The following is a 21,267-nucleotide window of genomic DNA, read 5'->3' on the forward strand; positions in this document are numbered from 1 at the left end:
TCTTCTTCCCCCCTTTCCCCTCTCTAAAATAAATAGATAAAATATTTCAAAAACGTTACCTGAGCATCTACCACTTTTTGGAGTAAAAGTAGATGGCTAGATGAAAGTTCTTAATAGGAGGAGCCCTGAGATCCTGACTCACAGCTCTGCATGCTCTGCATTTTCCCATCTGTTTGGAAGTGACAGCACCCCAGGAACTTAATGTTTACACTCAGTGTTGCGCAGTGGTTTGTTTTATGGATATGCCAGTGGATAAGTTGATTCTAAGAATTTTTGTTTTGGCCAGTTAGGATGAAAGACATTGTAATCTGGAAGAGGAATATCAGAGTCAACAGAAGAAAGGAGAAAAAGTTTAATTCACCTCTGTAGGAACAAGAATATTGAATATATTTCAGAGGTTATGAGTTATAAATAAGAACATCTTAACCATTTTTATTTCCTTGGTGTGGGTATCTGTCACTACCACCGTTTGTATGCTGAAATTTCCTTGTTACAAACCCTATCTTGGGAATTTATAATTTTGCAAGTATGTAGTCTTCAAGGAGTGGGGGTGGGAGATATCCCTGTCTGTTAGGAGGGTTTTTATTTGAGATTTTCTTATGGTAATATGATAGAATACACTGGGCCATGAGGCTTCCAGAATTGGTCCTTCTATCCATTGTTCAGGAGTAAAGGATGTTTGCATCACGCCTGTAGAAATAGCAGTCTTGCAAATAGCCAATTCATTGTTGGCTCCAATTTGGAAGCTGACAAATACTTGCTTTATTGCCCTGTCACATGCAAAGTCTATGTTTCTGCCTACACAGCACAAGTCAGGAGCCTACATAATTCTTCCTGGATATTCTAAAAGGCCTGAGGCGTAAGTTTATACTGTATGTAGTTGACATTCAGCGTCAGATGTGAAAGTGAATTCAGTGACATTCTGGGACAATATCCAAATATTCCAAAACAATTTCTTTTGCAGTTCCTCCTGTTTACATTCTTTAGTTTGTACTGTCTTGCTAAATGTTTGCCTTTGTTATGCATTTGTCTTATATTTGCCATTTGGGATTTTGTTTCAGGAAAATAAACTAATGTATTTAGCTGCTTTGCTTCTTAAAGGGGTATGTTTCACTTTGAAAGGGCCGAAGAGACAAATCAAACTGGGAGGAATATATTTTATTTTCTTATTTTCACCTTGCTTGTTTTTTAACATAAATTATATTGGTTGCATATATAACAGCATATTGGTGTCCGTTTGATACCAAAGTGAAATATTCTATTAGTAAGGTGATAAAAATAATAGGAATTCGAGGCCCAATGGCTCCATAATTCATCATCTGAACTAGCACACTCTTGAGAGTGAAAGGTCATCACACCGCATGTTTTAGGCAAGTTGGAACTCAATCACCCTTCTTATTGGTAGGTTCTGTTGCTGATGTAAAAACCCATGCCCTAACCTCATAAAAATGCCCACACTACCCACAGCAATCTACAGATTCAATGCAATCCCTATCAACATTCTAATGTTATGTTTTACGTAAATAGAACAAGCACTCCTAAAAATTCGTATGGAACAGCAGAAGACCCTGGCTAGCGAAACAACTTTGAGAAAGAAGAATAAAGCTGGGGACATTGCACTTCTTGATTTCAAACTGCACTACAAAGTTATAGTGATCGAAATAGTATGGTATTGCTACAAAAACAGGTGAATAGAACAGAGTGGAGAACCCAGAGATAAACTTACACATACGTGGTCATCTGAGATGACTGTTTGTCCCCATCTACTCTTGGCCTTTGTCACTTCTTCATGTTGACATCTGCAGTTCCCTTCAGGCTCCAACATGCAATTTTCTTGATCTCATAATTCTTTTCTCTTTTCCTTTCCTCCCCACTTCAGTTCAGAGGATCTTTGCCAAGTATGTACAGGGGCAGAAGAGGGGAGATGATTGCTGGGCAGCCTGGGTCATTCACTCTTCAAATAGTCTGCCCATATCTGGACCAAGCTCCTCCCCTCCATCAATAAAAGCCGAGAACTGACACCTTTGTTCTTTGGTTTTAAAGGGAGACCTTGCATCTAGCCGTATATGTGGGAAAAGATCAGAGCAAAATAAGATGAATCAAAGAGAACTAAGATAAGGCTGGGATGGCAAGGGACACACTGGTAACCAGGGACTTGCTAGAATTTCATTGTAGTATTCCACCACCACTCTGAATTCCCAGCAGAAGCAGGAAGCAAGTCTGTTCACCTTTTATTACAACTCCAGCCCCTGGCACACGAAGGACTGTGCAGCGCTGGCACTCAGTAAACAGGTAAGTTAAACCAGGAGTAGAGCACAAAGCCTTTGGAGTCTTCTCTCAAAGCCATGCTGGGTTGCTTGGGATCCCAGGCCCCTGGCAGCCCCTGGCTTGGGCTGACTCAATTTTATGGGCGCAAAGGATATAGGGAGATGTGGAGCGAAGGAAACTAAGCAAGAGCCAGGAGTGGTATAAACCATAAACAGTTCACACACAGAAGATATTTCACCCTCCCCGCTTCCTCTTCCAAAACTGTTGGCTCCTCCCCATCTGCCCCCAGTCCGACTCTGTACTGGCCAGCCCTCTTCTCCAACTCTCTGCCTTCATCCCACTCACTGTCTACAGCCATCCGACAACTCCAGCTGTAGAAAAAAACAGCAACGTCTACCCTGACACCTTATATATAGTGAGCATTTGCCTTACCGGAGAGTCTGTCTATGCACAGGGGAAAGGGAAGGGAGAGAGAAGAGATGAGAATACATCGACTTTTCATAAGAGGCAACACTGAGCATATTGAATTTCTTGAAATGGTCAAACAAACAGCTGGCTTCTGTATATCTCTATCTAGTTTTCAACAGTGTTCTAGACACTCTTCATCTTAAAATATCTTCATTTAGTGCCACGTGCTTTTCAAATAATGTTCACATCCACTTTGATTTTTCACAGAGCTTGTCCCTTCTTCAGTACATTTATATTTAGAAGAAAATATGTATTTAAAGAAAAGACGGCATCTTCACCAATGGGCAAGAAGGAAGTTTGATACATAGAATATCAGTAAAAATTTAGATTATTTAATCGCCTTCTAATTTCTGGAGGGATTGTGATAAAAAAAACCTGGTAGAGTTTGTCCCTTCCCCTGTCTGAATCCATCACAGAACGGAGTTCAGCTTGAAAGATGACAATGTGCAAGACTTCTGTTTTGTCTGTTGCACAGACACACTAGTTGTCATGGGAAGAATTTACTTTTAAAAAATTAAAATTTAAAAAATAATAAAATTGAAATTGGAAGGATGACCAACCCTCTTGGGTACATCTGATCCTTCCCAAATGGCATTGTTTGTTTTCCAAAGAAATTCTAAAATGGTTGTGATATTTTTGAAATGCTTGTTAATGTATACCAGTTGTATTAAAAGGTCATTTATAAAAATCTGCAAATGTTATTGAAATACCTTTTCTGGTGGAGAGAAAACACATTAATACTCATTACCATGTTAACAAAGCAGCCTGCCAGGGTTAAAAACATGAAAAATTATTAATGCAATCATAAGGCCATTATTTTTTATTACCCATGCAATACCAAATTCCTATAAGTTGAGTATTAGGATAATATTTATTTTCCTCTTTGTTTTGCAGCTAGTATTTGATTCTCCATAATTTGGTGGATGAATTATTTTGCATAATTCTAGACTAGGCAACACATTTTTAGGACTAATTAACAAAGCTAAAATTTGAAAGTATTCTGCTGTAACAGAATACCTTTTTAATGTCCATGATTTCACATTAAAAAAACCTTTATTTAATGCTTAAGATTTATAATCTTTTAGATGTTTAAAAACTGTTTGAAGTTGACTTGTGGAACCTACAAAGCCATATAAACACGATTCATGTTACAATAGGGTCTAACTGTGTGGAATATAGTAGGAAATATAAGGCGTGCAACCCTTAAAATGCATGACCATACCAAACGGTAGGTTGGTATTATGATCTATCTTTGTAGTAGATTCTGGCTGTGTGTTCTCAGGACAATAAAGCAATATCAATTTTATGATATTATAAAATTATTAAGCCAAAGGTATTTGCCTATAACATTTCAATATTAGTCAATATGATTAACGTATGTGATTCTAAAAACTCTGCATTTAAGTCTATAAATTTCTGCCCACCTGCCCCACCCCTGAAATAGTGTCTTTCTTACCAAGGCACAGATTATTCAGCACTGTTATCAATAAAACTATAATTAATGCATATTGCCATTTTCTTATCCCTAGTGTGGGTGCTAGACATGCATATAATTACTTCTTCATTTCTGGTAAAGTTTTGAAAAATGATTAGAAATAATAAAGTTCGTGAGGAATTTGAAGAGACAGTTGTTACAGGTGTATCATTGTTATTTTAGATAATTCATTTAAAGTTCACATTGGTGATGGATTGTACTGATCAAAGAGGAGCTGGCTACATAAAGAACTGCTAAAAAGAGAGCTTTGGAATCAGCCCAAAGATAGTATATTGCAAGGTGCAAAATGGACACCAAATAGTTAAAAAGACTAGTACACCGAGACTGTTTGTTAACTTGAGATAAGATGCTAATCCCTTATAGCCTAATAGGAATCACATATCCTTTCCTAAGAGACTTATTCTTTGTTTAGCTTTATTTAGCTCTCTCTAATTATTATTAAAGTGAGCCAACCAGGTTGAACTAATTAATTTCTGTCAAATGCATCAAAGTTTGGTGAGTAGTACTGATATGTTATTTTTCTAACCATTTCGAATTTATCGAGTCAAGCATATCAATGCCATGCGTGTACGTATATTAGTATTGGGATGATTGTCCTGAAGTTTGGTGCAAAATGCTTCTGACCATGAACACATTAAACATTTGCATTCTTAATGTGTGAATCATGGATAAAAGATGGAACAGGATAGTGGCAGAAGCTAAATTAGAGACCTGAAAAAACAAAACCAAACCAAACAATAAAAACCTTCCCTTGAGACAGTGGCTTCTCTTGCTGAATTCAGTACTTAACCCATCAGCTGCCAAACTGTGAACTCGGCTCGTAGCAATAGGAAGTAGTATCTTCCTCACGCTGCCAGCAGAGGGGCGCATCAGGGCAACCGGCCCAGTAAGTGTGCTTTCTGTTCCGCAGTGTGTCCCTAAGGTAGACCTTTACCCTCTCATGTAGATTAAAATCTACTCTGTGTCTAGAGGCGATGGTATCCTCAGAGCATCTTTTGGTGTCAAAGCATTTTTTTGGCCTGCCCTCACTATTGGATAATAAAATCCTTATTTCATCCTAACCGATGGGAGCAATATTTTTAAATGGCCCTCTTAGTTTAGAGAGGAAGGGTAACTGGTTTTCTGTTGTGTTTTGTTCTTCTTTGTCTTAAGTGAATGCTTCCCCTGCTGGCAGTATGTGTTAAATTTGAACTTTTCTTGTTTTAGTGTAGTGCAGATGTTATGGGTAAAATAGGAAATCACCTTCATCAATTTTATCATTAATATTAATGCATCTAATCCTTCTTTTTTAAATTCTTCTTTTTTATTGTTGTTCAACTACAGTTGTCTGCATGTCCCCCCACCTCAGCCAATCCCAGCTCCCTCCCTTCCTTCCACCCTCCCCCTTGGTTTTGTCCCTGTGTCCTTCATAGTAGTTCCTGAAAACCCTTCTCCCCACTGTCCCTCCCCCTCCCCTCTGGCTATTGTTAGATTGTTCTTAATTTCAATGTCTCTGGTTATATTTTGTTTGCTTTTTTCTTTTGTTGACTATGTTCCATTTAAAGGTGAGCCTAATTCTTCGTTAAAGCTTATTGCTCTCTGAGAAAATCCAGAACTGCAGTCTATTTGAAGAAAAGAAAGAAAGTCCTTGCTTTAGACAGAACACAGCTTCATATTAAAGAAATGTTGGGCCACACTTAGAATATTATTTTCAGATTTGATCACTGACACAAATAAAATCTATGAAAAAAGCTGGAGAAGGTCCAGAGAGTAGTAGTAACTCAGTTGATTGGGGATATTATGTGATTTCAAAAGGAAATCGACTTTAAACGATCGGGGATTAATATTCAGGAAATGTTAGACTCAGAAGTGATATAATCAAGAACTTTGAAAGTATTCATAAAGGGACAAATCACCTAATCGTAGAATGCTAGCACATAAAATTTCTCTTTGATGTTTGTAGTGAGATATTTTTGAACAAATAAGATGCTGTTTTACGCCGTGAATCATGAAATGCTTAAACGTGTTACTTAGGCAGAGACAGAGTCTAAATTGCACTGTCCAAGACAGTAGCCACTGGCCGTATGTGGCTATTCAGCAGTTGAAATGTGGCACGTGACTAAGAAACCAATCTTTAATATTATTTAATTTTAATTAATTTTTACTTAAAAGCGAATACTCATTCAGGTATTGGGAAATGTTTTCAACTTGTAAATTTTATAAAATGTAAAAACACAGATCAAGCATGTCCATTAAGATTTAACAACTGAATTGAGAAGTGCTGTAAGTGTAACACGTACACTGGTATGGAAAAATCCCGTTAGTAATGAGATGCTAGTAATGTAACTTATTAACATTTTGAAGTGCTGATACATGTTGAACTAATAATACTTTAGCTACACTGAGTTAAATAGAGTGTTAGAAATAATTTTGCTTGTTTGTTTTACTTTTCTAAGTGGCAACTCCAAAATTTAAAATGACATCTGTGGCTTATATGTTACATGTTATATATTATATTTGTATTGGAAAGAGTTGGTCTGACTATAAGTTAATTTAGCTGATTAGAAAAAAATAACAAAATATTTAGATGAGCCAATACTAAGTTTCTTCACCAGTGAGGGCCACTCGGGAGGACCTCCCTGACTTTTCTGGAGTGATGTCAGCCCGCAGTCCGTTCCTCCCCCTTCTCCCATCTCTGCCAGGACCTCACGTCCGCATTAGCACATGTCCCGCAACAACCGACTCACCCCCGGTTTTGCTTCTGTTCTCACTGAGTGTCACCAGCCTGAGCCCATCCATCCAAAGGGACTTTCTTTGACTTCGGCTCCCACGGCTTGTGTTGGTCCAAGTTGTCTGGCAGGCAGTAGGACCTGGGGGGGTCTGACATGCTCAGAGATGGAACAGACCGCCCACCTCTTGGGGAGTCCAGTCCGTGTGATGGGGCCTCTGGCTTAGGGCCCACTTCTTGGTTCTTTTGGCACAGTCTGTCTTACAGCCCTGCCCTCTTCTAAGATAGAAGCCTTTATTCAAAATGGGTGTGCTGTCTAGAGTGTACGTGCTCTTCCTGATGGCAGGACCTTGTCTTACTTCCCTAAACCTCAAGTCCTAATAGATGCCAGTTTCTGTGTGATAATGTGTCAATAACACAACAGTGACATAACAAGGCCTGTAGGGACACCCTACCTGCCTCTCTGGAGAATAGAAATGTTGGTCCCCCCACAACGCTGCTTCCCTTGGCTCGCCTGGGTAATTCCACCTGTACTGCTCCTTAGCCCTTGCTACTGTGATGCCCAGGTGACCTCCTGGGGAAACCTCCGGAGTCCCTCTACCCAGGCTTTGCGGTTTCCTCATTCCCACTAACTCCTCACTCTGACTCCATCTTCCTTCCTGAGCTGGGTATGAGAACTGAGGAGACTTCTTGTTAGAACAGTTGATGCTGTGGAGTGCCACTACTAGATCTTTTTTTGTGAAATGTCCTTTTGTGACCTTATTGTGGGGAATGCACTCTCATGAAATGACATCAGTCTACTGTTGTAGACAAACCCTAGAGTACTGTTTCTGAGCAGGAAAGAACCTTCCCAAAATCTCTGAAGGTGCTCCACAGAGATAACCACTTATTGTGTCTTTCTGTGTGACCTCAAAGGATCCATCACCCAGTCCATCATTTCTACCTCACATGAATCAGCTGGGGCTGACAGGTATGAAATGACTTCTCTGAAGTGTTAGAACTGATTAGAAATGGGGTCGGACCAGAACACAAAGGTTCTCTTTCAGGGCTGGACTTCCCACACCAATGCACTGTCCTTCCAGTTGTGTCCTCACTTCCAAATGCCCTAAGTTCCATGAAGCCATTGAAAGGGGATGGCGTGTTTACTCTATGTTTTTCTATGTGTTTGTATGATGTGTAAAACTGCTTTTCATGACACTGAGTATCACAGAGGAAGTTCCCAGTCGACAAAGCTGGCCACTAGGATAGTACAGGAAGGGTAAGTTGTTATTGTTACCTTACCCTAAAGAAACTGGGGTGTGGGGTAACCGTGGGCAGCATCGTGAGAATCACATGTAACAGATTAGGGCTTAAGACTCACAATCCCAACTACAGATGTGTTGTGCTCTTTCATTCTTTTGGTTACTTAGTGCTTGCCTTGTGTAGCTACACCTGCCATTCTGTGGCCCCGTGCTTCTCCGGCCCTTTCTCATTAGCTGTTGCTTTTTCCTGAGGGAATCATCTCATCTTAACGTCACTAACAAATTTGGCCACTATGTGTTTAGGGCCAGAGAAGGCTTTATAGCCCCCCTCAACCAGTGAGTTAGGGACTTGGGAATGTGATTGATTTTATTTATACTCATGAGATTTGATTTGTTTTCTTAAAATGTGAGTTTGTACCTCTTTTTTTCCAAGTCTGTTTCTTCTTCTTATCAAACGGGTACATTATTGACTCAGTATAATTTTCCATATGCCTCTCAGATTTTCAGGGCGTGATAAGAGAAATATAAATGTAATTTGACTGTCAGAATTCAAATGGGTAGAAGAACAAAGCTATATAAAATAAGGATTTGATCAAAATGTAAGAAATGTTGCCATATCTAGTCTTAAAACTTTAATGACTCGGCACCCACCAGTGATCGTATTTGCATGTGAAACTCAACCTATATATATTTATTTACCATGTACTAATATATTACAAAAAATATACAACAAAACCACAGTCTCTGCCAGAAAACAGAAGAGGAAAACATTTTCCACTCTTCTCATAAGGCTAGTATTTCCCTGATATGAAAACCAAATATAGTGAAAAAAAGAAAGAAAAAAATTACAGAACAATATCTCTCATAAACTTCTTTGCAAAGATACTCAGAACTGTGTAGTATTTACTGGCAGGAGGATAGACAGAACAAGAGCAAAGAACAGAGAACTCAGAAATAAACTCATATGAAAATGCTCACCCAATTTTTGACAAAGGTGCAAAACCAATTCCATGAAGGAAAGATAGCCTTTGTAACAGACAGTGCTGGGACAATTGTGCAGCCATAGGGGAAAACAAAACAAAACAAAACAAAACACCCTTCTACCTAAATATTACATCTTACACAAAGTAAACTTAAAATAGGTTATATACTTTACACATAAATTGTTAAACTAAAAAATGCTTGGAAGGCATGATAAAATCTTTAAGATCTAGGTAAAAACAGTGAGTTCATTTACTCCAAAAGAATTATCCATAAAAGGAAAAATCGATAGTTTGATAATTTTGTACCTCTTCGCAGTTAAAAACCATTGCTCTGTGAATGACCCTGGGAAGTGGCTGAAAAGACAAGCTAGAGAATGGGAGAAAATATTTTCAAACAACATTTTTGAAAAAGAACCTAGACTTTATAAGGACTCTCAAAATTAACAGTAATAAAATAATTAATCACTTAGAAAATGAGCAAAAGACATTAACAGACCTTTCACTGAAGAGGATATACAGATGGCAAATAAGAACATAAAAGATGTTCAACATCATTAACCACAAAGGAAATGCGAGTTGAACCACAATATGATACCAGTGCATATGTATCAGAATGGCTGCGATAAAATATAGTGACAACTCCAAATGCTGAAGAGGATGTAGAGAAACGGCATCACTCACACATTGCTGCTTTAAATGTAAAATGGTAAAAAGTAAACATTCGAATGGTATACAATACCATAAAGGCACTCCTATGCACTGATCTCAGAGGAATGAAAACTCACGTACACACACACACACACAAATAAAAACTCTGTACACAGCATACACAGATTTTTAAGGTGGTGTTCCTTCTAATAGATAAATCTTCAAATAGTCTAAGTGTCATTCTATAGGTGACCCCTAAACCCAGTTACCAGTGAATTAAAACATTCCTAGAAAGGAAGACCCATCACGTCCTGAGTACCCAATATGTGCCAGGCGGCGGTAGCTCCTTAGTCAAATTTATCCCTCTCCGTTACTTTAACGTGAATGTTTTACTGAAGTATAACACACAGAAAGTACATGTGTCATGAGCAAACAGCTTATTGAAGCTTCAAAAGAAAAGTGCTGGTGTGACCTGCCCCTGTTTGAAAGGAGCACCCGCAGGACCCCTTTGTGCCCACTTTCTAATTCCATTCCGTGGGGAACCACTGTCCCAACTTCTAACACAGCCAGCTGGGCAGAATGCCTGTTTGAGGACTTGCCTACAGGGAGTGACTTCAGTGGAACTGCACAGTACACACCACGCTGTGTCCAGCTCCATCCATGCTTTCGGCTCTGGTTGTCGTCTATTCATTCTCATTGCTGAGTAGTATTCCTTTGACTTAAAACACCACATTTTATTTTATTGTTGATGGACCTCCCTTCCTTTATTTTTTGGTTATTATGAATAGTGCCACTGTGAATGTTTATGTGTTTCTCTTCCACTTGTTCTCAATCTAGAGTGTGGTGCTGCTTTTGCTCATAGTCTGACACTAACTGCCTTAATAAATCCTTAATAAATTCTTGACTCTTCAAATTGAAGAAAAAAACAAAGATGAAAGTAGTATCCTATACATAGAAGGCAATCTCTACAACAAACAAATAAGGACTGATCACCCTCAGGGTTTGAGTCCATAGGCTAGCAGTGTCGGAGGCTGAGAGAGCCTGGAACGCAGTCCATACCCTCTAGGTCTGAGATTTCACCCCCAAAAGCATCACCCTGAGCTGGGAGTGGCTGAGGACAGGGTTCACAGGGGAAAGGGGGAACCCAGAGCTGGGACTCTGAGAGACATCTTATAAAGGAGGGGAGTGCTTTCCAGGCAAGAAAACTGTGAAAAGGATGGTATGGAAACATCAGTGGTTTGGGCTAAGGGGAACTGTGGAGGAGAGATGGCCCATTCACTACTCTTCCCGGGTTTGCTCTTAGATCCTTCAGCTGAGGGGCCGGTAAACTAAAAATGACACTAAAATCTCCTACCTTCATGTATCTTAGAAAACAAAACCACACTGTGTGCAGTGTAGGAGGTATAAATGCATGCAGGTGAACAGAGCCGACGTGGTATACAAATACATATTTATCTGTATTTATATTTTAGTTCTCACTCTCTTTTCTCCTGCTCTTGTATGTATGCACATGCCTGCGAAGTGTGCAGGGCTGGTGATTATAAAACCGTTCGTTATGTTTACACTGAGAATGTTTGACGACGGAGTTGAGGGGGAGATAAACTGTTGGACCCCGACGGTGCGTTTTTGTTCTAGCTGCTTTTAGGAAAATATCTGCCTGTGAGTTTGCAGCCCCCCCTTGCCTTGCCTTTCTCTCAGGCAGGTCAGTCACCTGTGGGAGCATTTAAGGTATTGATTACTTTGTGACCCAGAATGAAGGCCAGAGAATTCACCTCGTGCCCCCTGGGTTGGAATAGTTCCCATCTTGCTAATTCTATTTTTTGGTAACAGATGAAAATATATGGAAGAGTTTCCTCCTCGGGTGATTAAATCTTTCTGAATGACAACTTTTCTATTCATTCGCTCCAGGTGACTCTGAAAAATGCACTTGTATGGGAGAGCTTCAGCATGTATTTGCCAGGCTGGGAGCAGACCTTGCACTACTGAGTGACTTTCCGAAGCTCAGTCTGCTTCTGTCCCAGGTGTCTGCTTCCTGCGCCTGAGTTTTGCTTACAGAGTAAGGCCTTGCGTGCCCCAAAGGGCAGACCTTTCTGTTAAGTGTGGACGGCAGCACAATGAGGACAGTTTCATTCATATTAATGTTTCAAAAGAAGCTGGCGGGAGGAGTGAGATATCCAAGGAGTGGGTGCTGACGTGCGGACTTTGCTGATAAAGGAGAATAAAAGATTATGTGTTTTAGAAAACACGCGCAGGAGTTTATCATCTCCACCAGCTTTACTACTGGGGATGGCTGAGTAAGTTCAGTGAGACTCAGGGCAGGTGACAGGGTGGGGACAAGTAGGAGAGGAACAGATAAGCCACGTCAGAAGGAAAGCATAGAGAGAGGACCTGATTGCACGTCCATCTTTGTGGTGGATCTTGGGCTGAATCTGAGGTCATTGCAGGGTTCAGAAGTCGAGCCCTGATGGGACCCACCCCAGCTGTGATTGTGCACAACCACATAATGCAGAGCGGAGGGGAGAGGTAACAGGAGGGCTGACATCTGGCTAATTGCTATTCCAATTGGGAGTTGTCTGACAGTTGAGTTCAAATTGCTTGGCGATGAAGAACTTCCAGTGAACCGTGATGGGCAGAAGTGTCTGAGCGCAGGGGGAGATGGGGGAGAGCCGGGCTGGAGGACGGGGAGGAAGATGCTGCCGCATGTACGTGTGCACGCCCCTCTCTCCTGTCTCTTCCCCGGCTGCATGTCAATAGTAAAGGTTACTCATTTAATGTCAAGTGGTTTGCAAAGAGAAAACAGAATCATCCTAGAGGCAGAGAGGAGCTTGCAAGCCTGGTGCTGCATTAATTTGTCTTAACTCTGACTTCACCCCAAGCCTCCATGGACGTTCCAGACGCCATTGGACCAATGGACCTATTGGTCCATTGGACCAATAGGAAGGCAGTCAATGGTCCAGCCAGTCAATGGTCCCCTTCCAGAGCCAGTGCCCCCAAGCTGGTCTGAGCCCAGACCCTCGGAAGCATGCTGCCCTCCATGGCAGTGGTTCTGTGGGCCTCTTACAAGCAACGAAGCTGAATGGGGACTTCTGAATTATCTAGAGATTTTCTCTGGCTTGTCACTTCTGGGGGACAGGCCCTGCAGCGTGTGTGGTTGCTACTATATAGTCCTTAAAGCTACATTAATTTACCTAAAGAAGGTTTTCTCCTTTACCCTGCCCATCCTCCTCACAGACACTTCTCAGACAACATGTCTACATTCTATTTGTGGCTGTGTGGAAGGCCGTGTAGATGACTAAATGGAGTGATGTTAATGCTAGAGTTTTCTGGAGATTTTGGAGTTGCTGGATAATGCCTCTAGAGAGGAAATGTGTGGGTAGGCCATGCTTTATGAAACTTCTCACGTTTCCCCTGATCTAGTTCTTTATATGTGTGGTTTTGCTCCTATGATAATTGTGGGCTGGCAGGTTGAGTTCAAAGTCATTTGTGTCCTATTACTATGCATTTTTTAACATAGGCCATTTTTTTACTCTAGAATTTTCTTGTAATTTTCAGGATAAGGGAATCAAAATATGCTCTCCGTTTTATAACCTGCTGGTTAAAATCATCTTACAAGAACAGTTTGTGTTTTGTTGCTTTCGTTGGCATTGTTATCATGCATAAGATTTCATACTGTGGTTGGAATCTGTGAGCAAACTGTTTGACCTTACAAGCAGTTGAGAAGACTGTCACATACTTTTCTAACAAATGGGTTTCAGCTTCTGTTCCAGTATCCAAACTGAAAGGAACTGTTTAAGAAAAATACCGTATTTTTCTTCTGTTTTCGTTGCTGATATATTTCAGGCCAACAATTATATGGAGGGACTTAGTTTTGTCTACAGGACAATCTCCTTATTTTTTCTTTTCCTTGCCTTGCAAGCGTACATTCAGACTGAGATGCTCTTGTCTGGAAAAAACCAAAAAGCGTGCAGGCCTACCTTGTTGTCTTGTGCTGCTGATTGCGTTTCACAGGTGTGGTGCTGTTTACAAATGAGGACAAGACCTCCCACCAGTAAAAAGATTGCAGCTCACTTTTTTGTGATACTTGTTTTATTACAGTGCTCTGAAATCCATCCCACGGTATCTACAAAGCATGCCTGTACTTGATTCATACATATTTTTATTTGAATTTTAACTCAGCATTTTGTGGTAAGTAGAAATTAATAAAATGAACTGTGTGTTAGTTTGGGGAAGGTACACAGGATTCTAGGTTACATTACTTTAAGGAAATTATTGTGATTTTAAAAATTCAAACTTTATTGTATTTTTTCCCATTACTGTTTAGTCCTCTTATATAAGGAAGTTATCATGATTTTAAAACTAAACTGAAAAAGTGGATAGATTGCCCATGGATTGTTTATTAATAAACCAGAGTTTTATTAATCTCTTCTATGCTGATTAAAGGGGCCATAAAACTTCATATTGGTCAGCAGCTGAACTCAAATCCCTCATCTTTGAAGTGCCTCACCAGGCAAATCAAAGGGCAAAATTAAGATGGTATTCAATAAATATTTGTAGGAGGAGCTAATGAATAAGTGAATAATTTAGGCAAAATCTGGCAAGAGAAAAAAATGAGTACTTAATCTTATTCAGTACATATTCTCTGCAACCTTACTTTGTAAAGTGCAGTAAAGTAAAATTTCCCAAATTTTAAGAAACTGATGGCTTAGCTGGGCATTAAGAAAGTTGTAATGAAATCACTAAACAGTCATACGGCAACATCCAAGATTAAAACATGGTGTTAAATTGCTTAGGAATAATTACACAGTAAAGAGAGAATCACTTGCAGACATATCAATGGCAGAACCAACATTTACATAGTTCTACACAGTTTCCACAACATCATTTTTATTCATCAATTTTCGCATTTGTCTAGGACTAGATGTAATGGCAGTGCCGGACATACCCGACATTGGACAAAAGAGCCAAGTTGAGAGACGCCTCCTCCCGTGCTCTCAGAGTTCTCAGGTGCAGTGCCTTAGTGCTGCCTGGGATGCACGGATCCCCTAGCGAGGCCCCCACCCGTGTCTGACCTTGCTGTCCCGCCCAGCCTCTCTCTTTCTTTCTCCAGGCTGTGGTTGCCGCTCAAATGCATTTGCATTTTGAGTAAATAATAAATAACTTTTACTATAAGAAAATATTATAATGTTGCATTATCTGGGAGGCCCTTATAGTAAATATTATTTGTAATTTATCCAAAATTAGAATTTAGGCATCTGAAGCTTTGTAATTGCTACATCTGGAGACCCTACTCCATTTCCATCTCAATTGACACTTGATCATCGCATATAATCTCACCCACCTTTCAGAAGACGGGACTCTAATGTAAAAAAATTCATGCTCAGGTAATAAATCCCTGGTAGCTAGATTAATATGTATAGTCATTAAATTAAGTACCTTCATAGAGTCCAAAGAGGAATTTGCTTATCCAGAGGATAAGTCTTCCGGAGGTAAATTCTGATTGGGGATATTTTACAATGTTTTACCTCAGGAAAGCATTAACACATCCTTACCCTGTTTTAATAGCCAAGGTGAGGTTAGGTGTGGTATTCCCTGTTGATGCCATCTGTGGAAGTAATCCTACAACAACGCGAGTTACTTGACCTTTCTGTGCATCCATTTTCTCACTTGTAAGTTGGAAATTATAACTACCTACCTCAGAGGTTTGATGTGAGGATTAAATAAAGTAGTATGTTTCGTACTGCGAATAGGGTCTGGCCTTTGGTAAGCATGCGTTAGCCATAGTCACCAGCTATTCATTCTAGCAACATTGGTACAGACTGATTATTTGCTCTCCTGTGCAATACATTTATCCTTCTCATCAACTTACTTTTCTCTGAAATGTGGAAGAAGAGCACTGGGTTAGGAGACAAGAAATAATGGACTTGACTCCCAGATCTGCCTCTGGGTTTTAGGTGGCCTCGGGTGAATTAGGCCTGTTTCTCACTTGCAGACTCTTCACAGTTGTTGGCTCTCCACATTACAATACATAAGAAGCACCTGAAGTGCCTGGGAGACAGTGTCGATTTGCAGGCTGCTCACCAAGCGCCTTGACTCTGGAAGCCTGGGAGGGGCCAGGGCGCAGAACACCTTTAATAAGCTCACACGTGAGTCAGATGCAGGTGGTTCGTGGACCACACTTTGGGAAACATTGAACTAGGTGACCTCTTAATTTCTTCCCATTTAGTAGTTACATGTAGACAACTGTGATTCAAAGTAATGAAACTGTTTACCTAGAGGTTTAACTATGTCTTATAAATGTCCTACAAAACTCACGAAAGCTGTCTTAACTATACATTATGAATGCCTCCGGCTACTTGTTATGGGGAAACCTAATTTAGAAAGGTTCTTTCATGAATTTTCATCAATTTTTTTAACAAAACTCTGTTGAAAATGGTGAATTATGCATTAACATATGTTCATGCTAATTTATACACCGGTGACAGATTTTTGGCATGGGATCAATAATTTACAATTATATTTTTAAAAGTTTGTTTATTAGAAACATCAAGGAATTTTGATTATCATTTACATAATGTGTCATTTGAACCCAATAAAAAAAGGGCCAAATTTTCAGTTCTCAGATATCTGCATACTTGTCCAAGAAACAATACTTGAATCTGAAATAACGAGATAAATATCTCCTGCTCTTCTCAATTAATAGTTTTTATAGCCCTGTTGGATTGTCTTATGTCAATGTCTTGTCATCAGATGGAAATGAAGGGTATTACAACACCGACTTTCTCTAATAGTAATTATAGACTAACCCATCTGACTCACTAAACAAGACAAAAGTTATTTTGACAAGCCTCTTTTGAAAACTTAATACACTTAATGCTTACCTCCCCATAGTCTTAAAAGTTAAGACAAAAGAAAATCCCATAAAGAAGTGAAAATAATCCTGTTAAGAAGATTCATTAGATGTTTCTGTCTTCCTAGTGTACTTTTATTTAAACATTCTGGGTTTTAAACAAACCTTGTTTTGAGAAGCATCGATGTAGCAAACAAGTTCTAATACAACAAGTAAATCAGAGGGTGGTTATTAATATGATTGAAATATTTTCTGCTTTAAAAATATTGTAGACCCCTAAAGAAACTCCTGCCCTATTAGACTCAAATGGGATTTGCCTCAATTTTATGCCCAACTTTTTGCAAATACATTGTTTTATAAGTGGGACCCCAGCTTTTCTATGCACAGCAGTGGTTTTCTCACTCACTGCTACAAATCTGTAGAGGGAGATCAGCCACCACATCTGACAACTGTATTTTAAATATGGTTAAAAAGTACAGTTACTGAGGCTGATTCAGTTGTATGCCCCCTTTACCCCTCTGGTGACAATCAGTGGGCCCGAAGGGAGCTCGTAAGCTTTGATTCTGCCCCCTGGACTTCCATGTTAGTACCTTTGCAGGTGCCCTTTGCTGGGAGCGGGGAGGTGGGGAAGAAAAGAGCATCTTTTAAAATTAGTTTTCTAGTACCAGATAGCACCTTTTTGGGGAAGGCCAAGGCAACTTGTTTCTATGGTTATAATAGGGGTTTTGAGGGGTTTTGATTTTTTTTTTATTTTAATGATAGCGGGAACAAAGTTTCAGATTGCAAAGAGAACTGATTTTAAATCTCAGTTCTCTCAATTTTTAGTTGTGACAAGTCGTGTAACTTCACTGAGCCTTCATGCCTCACTATGAAGTCTTTAAAATGGAAATTATAATGTCCTATTTACTGAGTTGTTACAAGCATAAAGTAAACTTATCTTTATAAGTGTCCGCAATAGTGTCTGGCATTTAGGAGGCAACCAGTCAACAGATAAATGTACATTTCCCTCCACTCTGCTGTAATCAAGATATCCCTTCCCTATAGACTTAAGATCAAAGCTTTCTATCTGCCCCTTAACTTACTTGACATTAAGTCTGTGAGATATTATTCTGCATTTGTCATTGGCATTGCTTTGCACTATTTGACTTTTCCAAACTCATCTTCCCCTCTTGGCATGACCCATTCCTCCCCATCTGTATAATAGGCTGTTGCAGAGATTGGCACGCTGTGGCCTACAGACCGTATCTAGCTGCCCAGCTGATTTCATAAATAAAGTTTTACTGAGATACAGCCACGCACATTCATTTACATAGTGGCTGTTGCTGCTTTTGTGCTAAAAGAGCGGGTTTGAATAGTTGTGATAGAGACTTGATGGCACACGAAGCCTAAATTATTTACAGTTTGACCACTTGCAGAAAAAGCTTGTGACTCCTTGGTCTGTTGCTTAACACAGGAGAGCTGGACTTAAAAAAAAATAGCTGATTAGAAATTACATACTCATTGACAAATAAATGCGGAATGAATAGTGAATAGAAAAAAATTGGTAGTTGTTATCATAGACTGATTTCTTAACTCCCCTACTAAGCGTGGCGACAATGAGGACAGAGAAATAACACAGTTGAGGAGAAATACCAGAAAAAGACAGGAGCCAAAGTAGATGAGTTCTGCCATTAACAGCTGTTGGGTCTTACTTGACTTATGCTGTCTGTGTGAGCCTTAGTTTATCTCAAATTAAAATAATTTCTGCTAAATCTGACATCATAATGTCACAATGTACAAACTTATGGTATTTTCACATTATAATACCTTTATTTGTTTTATGTGATAATAATCCCAATGAACACGTTCTACCTGAAGACAGAGTTCATGGTGCACTTATTTTTCTTTTTAAAAATTTTAGGGTAAGTGGTGTCCTTGGGTGTGGGGGGAGAACCAAGCATGAGTTAGGCGAAGTATTGTATTGTACTTCTACAAAGCAATGTGTTGTGGAAAAGCTTATGTGGCATGAAGCAGAGTTTCTAGAGGGCCCAGTGGAAAAAGAAGAATGAAGTTTAGAGGAGAGAAGGCACAGAGCTTGAATAACTGGAACAAAGGGGAGAAGAAGTGGCCAAGGGTCTTGCAGTGGGGATATTAAGAATGGAGAACTGAGCAGTCCACTGTGTCCAGCAGAATCGGTGATAGCAATCACTGGCGTATGGGAGGCCAGAGATAAGGCCTTCAGATGCCGTACGTGGCTGTAGGGTAGAAGGTCTTGTACTTGGTGAACTAGAATCCAGAGTAGTCAGATCTTCAAGAGGCTCCTTAAGTCCAGGAAGCTAGAAACTGACATAGGATTCAGAAGGCCTGGATTCGAGGCCAGATTATTCTGCCTTGTATCACTACGTGCAAGTCTCAGTTAATGCATCTGTGGGTCAGGACATCTTTCCTGAGTACTTTACAGGACAAGTCAAAGAGTGTCATGAAATAGTGTTCCTTGGGTTTAGAGGGTGTGATCCAGGGCTTTCACTGGCTTCCATCTACCTGGAAAAACAAAGTCATGTTACAAGTGGTTCTGTTCTCTCTGTGATGAATGACCCCCTGAGAGGCCACATTATAACTGAAGAAGAGAATGCTGGGTTTAGAGGAATTTGTTCTTTCCCTTTTCTTTTCTACAGTGAAATGGTATCCCCATAATGTATCTCCTGGGGAATGTGATGAGAAAAAACAAATGTAATCTTTAAGCAAAGGGATTTTATGCACGAATACATGAAACGGTGGTTCTTTTGTTATAATAAATTCATAGCTAGTAACTCTACTGATGGGCAATTGGTTGGAAATGTTTTATTGGTCATGATTAATGGATGACAAGTTTGAATAATTATTAAGCTTAATTGCACTTAAATGATAGATTTTTTTCACAATTGTTTATCTTCAGGGCAAAGATGAAAGTAAATGTTTTAGAAAAATGCAGAGTTCAGTGGTTGCTAAATGAGCTTATTAATGTTTACACATGTCATAATTTAGACCATTAACAGGTACTTGCTGGAGATGCTGACCATCTCTTCTCAGCAGAAAATCCCACATAAACCATAGTTATTTCATTTTTGGATAAATACACAGCTGTTCAATTTTAATCACAAGTTCAGGATTTTCTGAAGTTAATTTTTGTCTGTCTGTGGCTGCTAAAAGTATTTCCAAGAAAATGAAATGGCTATACCTACTTGGTATGCAGCAGGGCATTAGGTCAAGAGCATCCAGGCTCTGCCATTCTGGGAAGGGTATGTAGCTAGTCTGATCCCCAAGAGCTTTGCTGTATTTTCACAAAATGATTTTCTAGGCAACCCATTTTACCTTTAATATAAGGGGTCAGCAAAGCAGATTTGCCAAGTTTTGCAAAGCAAAAATAAAACCACAGAATTTCTAGCTTTAAGATCTTGTTGTTGCTCCTTATTAGAGCTAAAAATGATGCAGAATCTTGTTCCAGACTTTATGATAGATGGCCATGTGACTGAAAATTTTCAAATAAATAAACTGATCATGGGTTGGGCTGGCCTCCTACTTGGGCTAAAATTTTCTTTCCCTTCATTTTTCCTTTATCTCATTAGTTCTCCAATAAATACTTACTGCACATATCATAAGATTCTTCTTTAAAAATAAGACAGGTATATATGCTTCAATACATATTTCAAATATAGTATGTCAGATTTCTTTGTTGTTGCTAAGAACCAAGATTTACTCAGTTGGCTTAAAATATGGGATATTTTTAAATAAGATACACATGGAAATAAGTGTATCAACCATGTATCTGGATTTTGTACAAGAATCTAGAAAAATCTGTGCCACCAAGTTTCAAAGAACAAGTTCAAGGTTCTGACCATGTTTTAGTCCACTTACTAGAGACATTTCCACAGACTGTGTGGCTTACACAACAAAAATGTATTGCTCACAGCTCAGGCGGCTGCAAGTACAGGATCAGGGTGTCAGCATGGTCAGGTTCGGGTGAGAGTTCTCATCATACTGCACACAGCACACTTCTCGTTTCCTCACCTGGTGGAAAGAGGGGAAGGAACCCTCCAGTGTCTCTTTGTTATACATAACAGGGTTCCACCCTCGTGACCAAATTATCCCCCCCCAAAGTCCCACTTCCTAATACCATCACATTTGAGGTTAGGATTTCAGCCTATGAATTGGGTGGGGGAGAGGCAAAAGCATTCAGCTCGTAACAGCACTTTCAAAGGCACTGGAGCCTGACTCAGTAACTGAACATAGAGCCTTTCCAGATCATCAGCCGTAGAGACCTGCTCATACTATAATGTGGTTTTATCTTCTCCTACTTGTGTCTTGGGCTTACTGGTAGTTTTTAGCACTTCACGGATTCTTGTTTGTATGTTAAGTCTATGGACTGCTCAACTTTGTGTTTCCATACAAATATTTTGTGATAGGAGATATGATTGGTATAGTTAGACACCAACATCCACTGTAGGGCCAGCTTTCACCAGTTAGGCCATTGGTCAGCCCACAGATATGCTGCCTTTGGGTCACATACCTAATGTTCATCAGTCAGCTGCTGCCAAGTTGGTATGAATGAAAAACTGCGCCCACCTAGTGCAATTCTGTTCACAAGAAGTTGG

Source organism: Phyllostomus hastatus, unplaced genomic scaffold (assembly GCF_019186645.2).
Source record: "Phyllostomus hastatus isolate PE091 unplaced genomic scaffold, TTU_PhHast_1.1 phas_contig_80, whole genome shotgun sequence".
Taxonomy (NCBI): Eukaryota; Metazoa; Chordata; class Mammalia; order Chiroptera; family Phyllostomidae; genus Phyllostomus; species Phyllostomus hastatus.